This window comes from Anas acuta, chromosome 3 (assembly GCF_963932015.1).
Source record: "Anas acuta chromosome 3, bAnaAcu1.1, whole genome shotgun sequence".
Lineage (NCBI taxonomy): Eukaryota > Metazoa > Chordata > Aves > Anseriformes > Anatidae > Anas > Anas acuta.
In genome coordinates this window covers 44,319,927-44,330,040 of record NC_088981.1, presented here as the reverse complement: position 1 = coordinate 44,330,040, position 10,114 = coordinate 44,319,927, and the positions used below count along the sequence as shown (strand labels likewise).

General features: G+C 44.9%; 1 long non-coding RNA gene across 1 annotated transcript; it reads right to left on the bottom strand.

Annotated features, from left to right (window-relative positions):
* Nucleotides 1-2,426: 2,426 nt before the first annotated feature.
* LOC137853975 (uncharacterized) lies at nt 2,427-8,234 on the bottom strand. The gene is made up of 4 exons (XR_011094853.1): nt 4,402-8,234; nt 3,683-3,914; nt 3,400-3,524; nt 2,427-3,114 (listed from the first exon to the last, which is right to left on the bottom strand). It is a non-coding gene; the product is annotated as an uncharacterized lncRNA (long non-coding RNA).
* Between the last annotated feature and the right edge of the window lie 1,880 nt (nt 8,235-10,114).

The following is a 10,114-nucleotide window of genomic DNA, read 5'->3' as shown; positions in this document are numbered from 1 at the left end:
TTAGAAACACCAGGACTTCCCTGTTACTGATGTTTGTTCTGCGAGGCCAGAAAGGCCTTTGACACTTTGCCAAAGTCCTCACTTTGCTGCAGGGTGACAATTCTGGAGGTTTTACGGACCTGACCTCTTAAGTAATGAACAAACACATGTTGTCCAGTGTTTTGCCCACACTGGGGACACAGGCAAGTGGGAAGAACCATGACACTTGACTGGAAGGCGTGGGGCAAAGAGGCCCATGATGACCCCATAGCTAAACTAATTAAAGCTGTGCTTTTCTACAACAACTGCGTTTGTGCTGCGTCGGCTTGGTTTCCTCACCCTCCTGGCTGGTGCAAATCTCTTTGCTACAGCTGAGCAGAGCATGCTGCATAGTATCTTGTCACAATGGAGTATCTTGGCACGGTGCTCTCTCCAGGAGGACGGTATACACCCAGACCGAGTGCCCGTCCAAAAATGAGGCAGTTCAGGTCACTGGATGTGGGGAGTGTCTGAGCCTGTTGATGCCATCGGCGGGAGGCAGAGTAATTGTGTGCGTGAGGTGCGAGCAGGTGGATGACCTGGTCCGCATGGTGGCAGAACTCAAGGAGGGGGTGGAGAGATTGAGGGCTATTAGGGAGTGCGAGCGGGAGATAGACTGGTGGAGCAACTCCCTGCCAGGCCTGAAGGGAAGCCACGGGGATGAGAAACCCCATATTGTGGTGGACCTCCTGCGCTATCGCTGTTGGGCAGAGGGAGGGTTCCTTGGAGGTAAAGAGGAATGGAAACAGGTTCCTGCTCGACCTCGCAGGTGAGCAATCCATGAGGCTCCTGGAATGCACTGATAACTTCTTCATCCAAGTGATACAGGAGACAAGGAGAAGTGCTCTGCTGAGCCTCCTTCTCAGGAACGAGGACGGGCTTATTGGGAATGTGAAGGTCAAATGCTGGCTTGCCTGCAGTGACCAAAAAATGGTGGATTTAAAGATCCTTAGGGCTGTGAGGAGGGGACAAACACTGCGGTAAACAATTTTCACAAAGTGTCATGAGTGCTTGTTTGAGTTTAAACATTTTTATGCAAAGCATTGTGGTATAACTGTGGTTTGTTGAAAGGGGCAGCAGCAGCCTCCCCCACGTGTCCAAAGGCAGCCCCCGAGGAGCGTGAGCAGCCAGGAACAGCGACTGGGTGCAGTATGGCAGTTTGATGGAAGGAGGGAGGGAGGAAGACTCATGGAGCCACTCCATGCCTGCCCTGAGACAGCCGGCAGGCAGACAGGACGCATGATTGGACGACTCCATATTGTTCCTGGAGACATAAAGGAGGGCATCTGGACACCCACACCGTGTCTCTCTGAGGCTACTGGACACTTGGAGTGTGATTTGGGATGTTCATGAACCTTTCTGCTGCCAGCAGGCCAAAAGAGGTGAACTTTCTCTTCTAGGCAGCACTGGGCAAACCGCACCTAGAGCACAGTGCCCAGTTCTGGGCCCCCCAGCATGAGAGAGACTGAAGGAGTCCAAGGCAGAGCCACCAAGATGCTGCAGGAGCACCTCTCCTGCCCGGAGAGGCTGTGAGAGCTGGGGCTGTTCAGCCTGGAGAAGAGGAAGCTCAGGAGGGATGACGTGGAGTTGCCCAAGCCCTCTGAGGAGGGCAGGCCCCCAGCCAGGCCTGTATCCGTTGAAACCGTTCCAACCCTTCCAGCCGAGGCTGGGGCCAAGTCCCCTCTGCCGGGTGCAGCAGCCTGGGCAGGGTCACGCTGCCTTAGTGCCAGGGAGAGCCCCCAGGGACCCTCCGCAAGGGCCAGGCCTGGGCTTTCTACAGATCTGCCCCCAGCCCGGCAGCAGGTGGCGGGGTGAGGGCCTGGCCCATGGCACTGTGTGGGTGAGGAGTGTCCCTGTGGACATGTCAGCATCCACAGAGCTGTGATGGCTGCAAGAGCCCACAGCACCTACATGTAGGTCTGAGAAACCCTGAGGAGGAAGCCCTGGGAGAACAGCCTTGCGGAGGCCCGTGGCATTGGAGCCAAGCCTGAGAGCCGCTGCACACTAGGGAACTGCACAGGCCTGCCTGCAGGGACAGGAACGTCCCCAGCAGTGCATGGGGCTGAGCAGGGCTGTGGGGAGCAGCCGGTGACCATGCAGCCACAAAACCTCCTCATTTTGTACTCTCACCCATAAGCAAGGGCGCTGGAGCCAGCTGCCTTGATGGCACCTCTGCAGCCCAGTTGGAGGCAAGGAGAGTCCCAGGAGCCTTCACAGCCCCCCAGGGCCCTGGCAGGCAATGTCCAGCCTCCCAACACAGCGTGTTACCCCCAGCCACCAGATGGGCCTACCGTCTCCCTGCAGCATGGACCAGCCCCAGCTGCCAGGGGGCTGGTGTCCCACTGAGCACAGTGTGTCAGGGGAACGTTCAGAGCAGTGAAAAATGTCCCCGCGTCCTCAGCAATTTGTCCTGGGGCTTTCTCAGGCAGAAGGTGTTGCAAAGCTTCCAGCAAGTCTCCTTCTGCCCACACCAGGCCCCTCGCAGGCCCAGCACGGCCTGGAACTCTCTCAGGAGTTTGGGGGATATTGCATCTCCATCTGTCTCTCTGCACTGGTGCTGGAGGCAAATGACACTAGCATCGGCCATGGTCTCCTGGTCCTCCAGGAGTGTGCCCCACACCCCTTGAAGGGATATCTCACCAAGCAGAGGGGATTCAGAGTGACCTGGATGCAGAGAGATGGGAAGTGCCCTGAGCCCTCCAAGGCAGGCGGGAACCCTGCATCCCATAGGGTGTCTTGTCCTTTTGACAACCACGTGGAACCTCAGAGCTCTCCTGTCTGTATCTAGCCCTCAGTGTGGAGGAAGAGGACAGGAGCTTTCCAAGGCCTTAACTTTCTCCAGCCACTAAACCTTGAAGAGACAAACGCTGTTGTTGCTCAGGAAGGCACAGCAATGGGAAAACCGGGCAGGCTGGGTGAAAAAAAAAAAAATCACAGTCACGAGGGCTTTTTTTCAGTTTAAAAATTCTTTATTCAAACCACTGGGGTATGACTGTGTTGTTTTGAAGGGGGCAACCTGGACTTGGTTTACTTTTAAAGATCTGCCAGGAGTTATCTGAGAAGTCCCAGCAGATCTGAGTTCACGCTCGCTGGTGACTGGAAGAGGAAAAAAGGGGTCTGATGTTAGTTCGAGAGCAGAGCAAGTGTAAGAAATCAGTGGAAAACTCTGTAGTGTGACAGGAGAGTGCAAAGATCTGGAGAGACGTGAAGCCAACTAAAGGGAAACAACGGATGATAGGGACACACACAAAGCAAGAGTTTTCATGTTTGACCATCAGGCCTTTTTAAAGCCTGCGATGGAAATTCTGGAGCTTGCAGCCAACCAATAATCCCATCTCTGAAAGACTTGGCTGTTGAAGAATGGAAGGTAAAGCTGCTTACCTGTGCCCAATAAGTCTTCTCCTGTTTTCAAGGCATTTCTCAGAGCTGGTCTTGCAACTGAGGAGTTGCTTGGCAGGTGCTCTTGAGGCCTTTCAGCACTGACATCTGCCAGCAAATTATTAGCTCTGGGAAAACAACAGAAGCATGCATGAACTGCTGTGCATCCAGCATGCGGACTGGATCCAAAACAGGGATGTTGGATGGAATAGCAGTGAAGAGAGAAATACTGTATAGTTTAAGATTGAAACAAAAATGAACAAACAAACAAAATGTTTGTACTCACCTATTTACCTTATTTGTGAGGCATCTTCTAATGTCCTTCTGCGTCAAACACTGTTGTCTGACCTGTCTATTTTTGCTTCTACACGTGCTAGTTGCAGCAGAGTCTCCCGCTGCAAGCTTTGTGTTCTCTCCACTTCTGATTTCAGAGCTGCGATTTGCTGTTCCTGATACTTTCTAACAGCCATTTCTTGGATGTTGATTTGCTCTGATTTGGCTTGAGAGACTGCCGGCATCTGAAACATATAATGCAACTTCAAGAACCAGGAAGAGAACGGCATTGCCGCCCTGACATGTCCACGCCACACAGCCAGTTCCCATACCCAATGGAAAAAAGAGAGCCCCACTCAGTGAAGGAAGCATGCCTCCTCCCGACCAACAACAGTGTCGGAAACAACTAAATGTTTTTCCTTTATTTTACTTCAGAAGAAACAGTGTTCTTCCTCTTATTTTTAGGTGAAAGCTAGTATGAACAGACTTTCCCATCTCTGTATTGAAGGGGGTGAGGAAAAGGCAGCATATTTCTCATGCACACAGATCATGCGATGCACCCGGAGGCACTTTCATGCACCTATTTTCAGCTCTCTAGCTTCCCTATAGGGAAGCCAAAGTTACTGCATTACCAATGAGAACTAGCCGCCTAAAATAATATACCTAACAACAAGGACCCCAACAACAATTGAATGCAATGTTGATACAGATCCAAACAGTACATGAATTTACCGGAAAAAGATGACTGAGTTCTTGCTTCTTTCTCATTTCTTGGGTTCTTTCTTTACTCCATCTTTGATGGTGTATTCTCTCAGGCACCCTAGCAGTCTCTAATTGAAGCTTAAGGGAAGCCACCTGCTCTTGCAGCTTCTGTTTATCATCTTCAAGCTGCAGCAACAGTTCATGTTGCACTTCCAGCTCCACAGAAAGATCACGTCCCTGTATGCAGTAGAAAAACAATCTCCCTTAATCAGAGGGCTCTAAGATCTCTACGTTATGGGAAACTTAGACAGATGTATTAATGGCAGTCAGAGCTGAAATCCACCCAGGTTGTATTTCAGCCAAGGAAAGGACATCTAAAGTAAGCACAGCTTTCAAACCCTTGCTGACAAGAGTGCTCCGGTGGCCATTCACTGGCCACTTCTCAGTTAGAGTTTCTGAACTTCTCTGTAAAATGTGAAATCGCCCTGTACAATGAGAGTTGTTTGTTGAACCTGATGACTCTGTGTTTGTACGTTTTCATTCCTAAAAGAACAGAACTTCGTCTAAATCTGGGCTTCCATGGATGAAAAGAGACAAGTCTCCTAGCAAAATTATTTTAGCTCAGCCATGCTTTTTTTCTACTCTTTAATACATGTCCTTTACTATTTCCTTAGGTGGTAACATGAAAAGCCAGCTAGATAAGATAAAGCAGTGTGCATTTCAATGTCTGCAAGGAGACTATCCACAAGGGGAAAGCCTGACCAGAAATGGGGAAAAAAATGCTGAAAAGATCAAACAAATGCACCTTAGGATATTTTTTTGTTTTGTTTGTTTGTTTGTTGGATTCCCCATCCCTGGAGGTGTTCAAGGCCAGGTTGGATGTGGCTTTGGGCCAACTGAACTTGTGGGTGGCATCCCTGCCCATGGCAGGGGGGTTAGAACTGGATGATCTTTAAGATTCCTTTCAATCTTAACCATTCTGTGATTCTATGATTTTATGATCTGTCAAAGGACCTTGTGTTGTCCAAAGCTTAGAGGTGAACCAGCCTTGATTTTTCCAGTACAGTGAACACATCAGAATCACACAAAAGGCTGTGAACTTCTAAAGGTTATGCTTAAGTATAGCTAAACGAGGACAATCAACTTTTAAAATACAGAAACTGATGTTCTTCTCAGTGAGAACAGAGTAATATGACAGACCTTTAAAGCAAATAACCTTTCTTCTCACATTTTTTCTTTGTCTCAGTCCAGCAACATCTAGTCGATTTTAGGTTGCAGCAGGCTCATCACAGGCTGAATATTCCTGAGAAATTTGAGCTAGTGGTTGCCCCAAAGGCTAGGCTTACTTCTTTGTTCTGACTGTACTTGCCTGATCCTTTTGCCTTAGCTCAACTAGAGCTTGACTGACACTCACAGCTTTTTGAAGCAGCACATAAAATACTCACTTTTGGTGGCAGCAAGCTGTTGGACTGTCCCAGCTGTCTTGTGCAACCTCAACCCCAGTGCCTCTGGGTCTGTAAGAAACAATTTTTCTGTTGATTCAGTAGCTTGGCTTGGTTATTTGCTGGTGCTTTCAGGCATCTCCTAGAATTTTTACCCACCGCAGGCTCCCTGCCTGCTGGGTCATGCACGCTCCAGACAGCTTTCCCAGCTCAGGGCTATCCTTCAAATGGAACAGAGCAGGCACAGAAAGGCAAAGCGGCAACATTGCCCCACCATTGAAAGGGGAAAGGGCTGACACAACACACTGTGTGTGCACTGACAGCATCCTTCTGCCTGATACCTGGAGAGTGGCAACTGTGCTGGCCAGTTGTAGATCTGCTAGAAGTTATAGCCTCTTAGCCTGAGGGTGGGGAGGGGAACTGTGTGTGTTTCTGTAAAGGGAGCTTTAGCCCTAAGTATGGTGATAATAATTTAAGTTTTATTGCATTTTTTTTAACTATAAACTCATTTATAATTTGACAAATAATGAATGTATACCTTTGCTATCAAGAAGCAGGGAAGGCTGGACTGAAACATCAGGATAGGCTGGACATAGTCCTTAGACATCTTGTTGGGCAGTGTTGTCTAGCTTTTATTTATTGCTGATATATTTTTTTATAATCTGGACAAAGCACAACATAGCAATCACACTGGTGCAATTGCCTGAAGACTTGCTTATATTGGGAGGAAAAATGCTAGCTGTGTATGATTCAGTAAAAGGACATTAAAGATGTGGTATTAAAAGGGAAAAAATGGCCATTTAAAACTGGTTTATGAGTTGGACAGTTGCATTTATTTTCTTTCCTTGTAATATGGAGAATGTACCTATCCAGATTTGAATACCTATTCAGATTTGAAGAAAGGTTGTTGCTATTTGTAAAACAATTCAAATGTAAGGCATGTCGAGTACTAATCTTTTGTAAAATGGAGTGGCAAAATCGTTGACTCATATTTTTTGGAGGAGAAAAAAGGGATAATGTGTCAGTGAGACAGACTGTTATGAAACAAAAGAACTTCACGGTGAGGGTGACGGAGCACTGGAACAGGCTGCCCAGGGAGGTTGTGGAGTCTCCTCTGGAGATATTCAAGGCCTGTCTGGACACCTACCTGGGCAGCCTGCCCTAAGGAACCTGCGTCGGCAGGGGGGTTGGACCCGATGATCTTTCGAGGTCCCTTCCAACCCCTACAATTCTGTGATTCTGTGTGATTCTGTGAAAAAGCTCATATTATTTTCAAAAATAGAGATATCAAAGGTTCTGACAGAATATGTACTTATGGATATAAATGGCTTTAATTACCACATGCATGCACGCCAAAACACTTGCAAAATCAAAATCTTCCAAAATTTAAATCTAATAAAACTCTCTGAGTATCTCCGTGCTATATAGAAAATCTTTCTTCCATCTTATTCTGCCGTAGTCAGTAAAGAAAACTAAATGCAGCTAAGGAGCTGGAAACAATTCAGAATTTTGTTATTCACCCCAGATGAATGCTCGGACATTATGCTTCAGTGCTCTTCTGTCTCTTTGTCATTGAGTCACAGTCCAGGTCCCTGTTAAATATAAACCTGAAGTCATGAAAGGAAGGTAGTGGTGAAAAAGAAATGCTTTCTGCTTAACATAATGCACCTTTACTTTCACTATTGCTGAATACTTTTTTTCTCCTTGGCAGTGCCATGGGAATTCTCTCTGCAGCTGAATGAAACAAGTATTTCAGTGATGAATGTCTAAAGTCAATAAGGCATGAGGAATCAAAGGAGCTGAGGTTAATGCTATTTAAAGTAAAACATATTTCACCTTTCAGTCAGTGTATCATTGAAATTAGGTATAACAGGTCATAATGACCCCTTAAGATCAATTCAATGACTCTTCAAGATAGAAATGGTAAGGAAATTGCTGATCCTGCAAGTGGAATTAAAAGACTGTTATTTTAGCTGTATGTTTATGCAATATGGTTGCTGGATTCTATTGAAACCTGAAATACCAAAACCCAGTTTTGGAAAAGATCTGGAACATTTCGCATAAAATTTTCTATTCAGTCAAAAAGCCCTTTTCTTCTTGGAAAATATTGTGTCAGAATCTCTTACCATATACATTGAAATATATTTTGAAGGACTAAAAAATGAGTTTGAATATGAAATGGTTCTAGTGCAATCCTTTTGCACAGGAGGACTTCTGCCAGCTGTGAAGAAAAATGTGCTAAAGAAGCTAGGCTTCACAAACACAAGCAGCTTGTATGAACAAGGCATACGTCCAGTGCTCTCCATAATGATCCCCAGCAGCCAAAGTCCACATGTCTGCACAGAGGTGTAAATCTCCAGCCTTCAGCAAAATCAGGACTGCTCTTAGAGGTTTGCTTTTGTTCTTAAGTTGTCTGGACAATGTTGGCCATGAATGAATAAATTCAAAATTAAAGAAAAAAAAAGGCCCAATATGTTGTCACAGGCTTTAAACTGCCCAGGACTGAACTGAGGAGTTAACTGTAACATATAAATTCTATAAATGGAATTGAAAACTGCATTGCAGTAACATGAAATGTTATATATTAGGCCAAAATGTTTAACTACTGCTTACATTTGAAAAGTAAGTCCTTCAGACACTGTCAGATTATTTCCACATATCACAAAGTACACAGAGTTTAGCTGAGAAGCTTAGCTAGTGTAAATGTGATACCAACCACATACATAATAGTTTAGGTGGGGTAGAGCTCTTTTCATTGGCAATCTTAATTTTCCTGAAATGAAATACATTGATTTTAAATAACTATTTTTTTTTTCTTTTTTTTTTTTTTTTTTTTTTTTTTTTTTTAATTTTCTTATTTTTTCATACATTGGGTAGAAGGGAGAAGGAGAAGAGAAATCTCTATTGGGTCTTTAGTGCAAACTACATTTGGTGATTTCTGTGTCATTCAAATTACTAAATTATATCAAACAGGTTAATCTTGCTTTTGCCTGACCTTCACTGTGGTACTTTGCCCCAGACTCGTGAAGAACTTTAGGGATTAGATGTGTGGTAGTTCCAGCAGAGAACTTCAGATATCTCCAGCCTTGCAGACATGCTGCTCACCATCAGCCAACCTGGGACTGCAGAGAAAACAAGGTTCCCTAAACTCCATGTGCCTCTCACTCCTCATTACTTATATAGTGTACTATAATGAAGTCAAGGTTCTCTTTTTTCTTTTTTCTTTTTTCTTTTTTCTTTTTTCTTTTTTCTTTTTTCTTTTTTCTTTTTTCTTTTTTCTTTTTTCTTTTTTCTTTTTTCTTTTTTCTTTTTTCTTTTTTCCTTTTCTTTCTTTCTTTCCTTTCCTTTCCTTTCCTTTCCTTTCCTTTCCTTTCCTTTCCTTTCCTTTCCTTTCCTTTCCTTTCCTTTCCTTTCCTTTCCTTTCCTTTCCTTTCCTTTCCTTTCCTTTCCTTTCCTTTCCTTTCCTTTCCTTTCCTTTCCTTTCCTTTCCTTTCCTTTCCTTTCCTTTCCTTTCCTTTCCTTTCCTTTCCTTTCCTTTCCTTTCCTTTCCTTTCCTTTCCTTTCCTTTCCTTTCCTTTCCTTTCCTTTCCTTTCCTTTCCTTTCTTTTCTTTTTTCTTTTCTTTTTTTCTTTTCTTCTTTTCATTTTTAGAAGCCATGAAAGGTACACATACACTTGGGCTTCTGAGGCTTTCTGTCATCCCAAGAATAGAGTTTACCATGCCTTGGGCTACCCAAGGTTTCAGATGTTTAAGTGTTCAAGATGACAAGTTTCTAAGGCTTTCTGTCACTAAAATGGTTGGGTAGTTGGTACCCAACTCTGATTTTATCTATCACTCCTCATTCAGATGGGAGGCAAAGACGCAAGTCAGATTGGAACTGGAAGTTCAGAAGCTCAGCCACTACTCAGCTGGGAAAATGATGATTAGAAACACCAAACCCCTGCTGTGTTGAAACACAGGAATATGATTTCAGTTTTGTTGAGACGTCTATGAGACCAGTCTCAAATTGGTCTTCATATTAAAAATGTCTTCAAAGCATCTTCTTCAAAGTGTCTGAAATAGATAGGCATGTAGGAACTGCTACCCAGCTATTAGACAGTCTGCTTCCTTAGCTCAATATCTCTTTGTCCACTGGGGCTGGTTACCCAGGACATGCTCTTTCTGCTCATGACACCATATCTTCCCAGCACACTCACTCTTACAAATATGGACTCAGAAGCTGTGTCAGCAAACCTGTTAGAGTTGTCTGGAAGCTAGTGTGAGTGCAGTGGGGCCTATGTGTATTGTTTTGTATGGGAAAA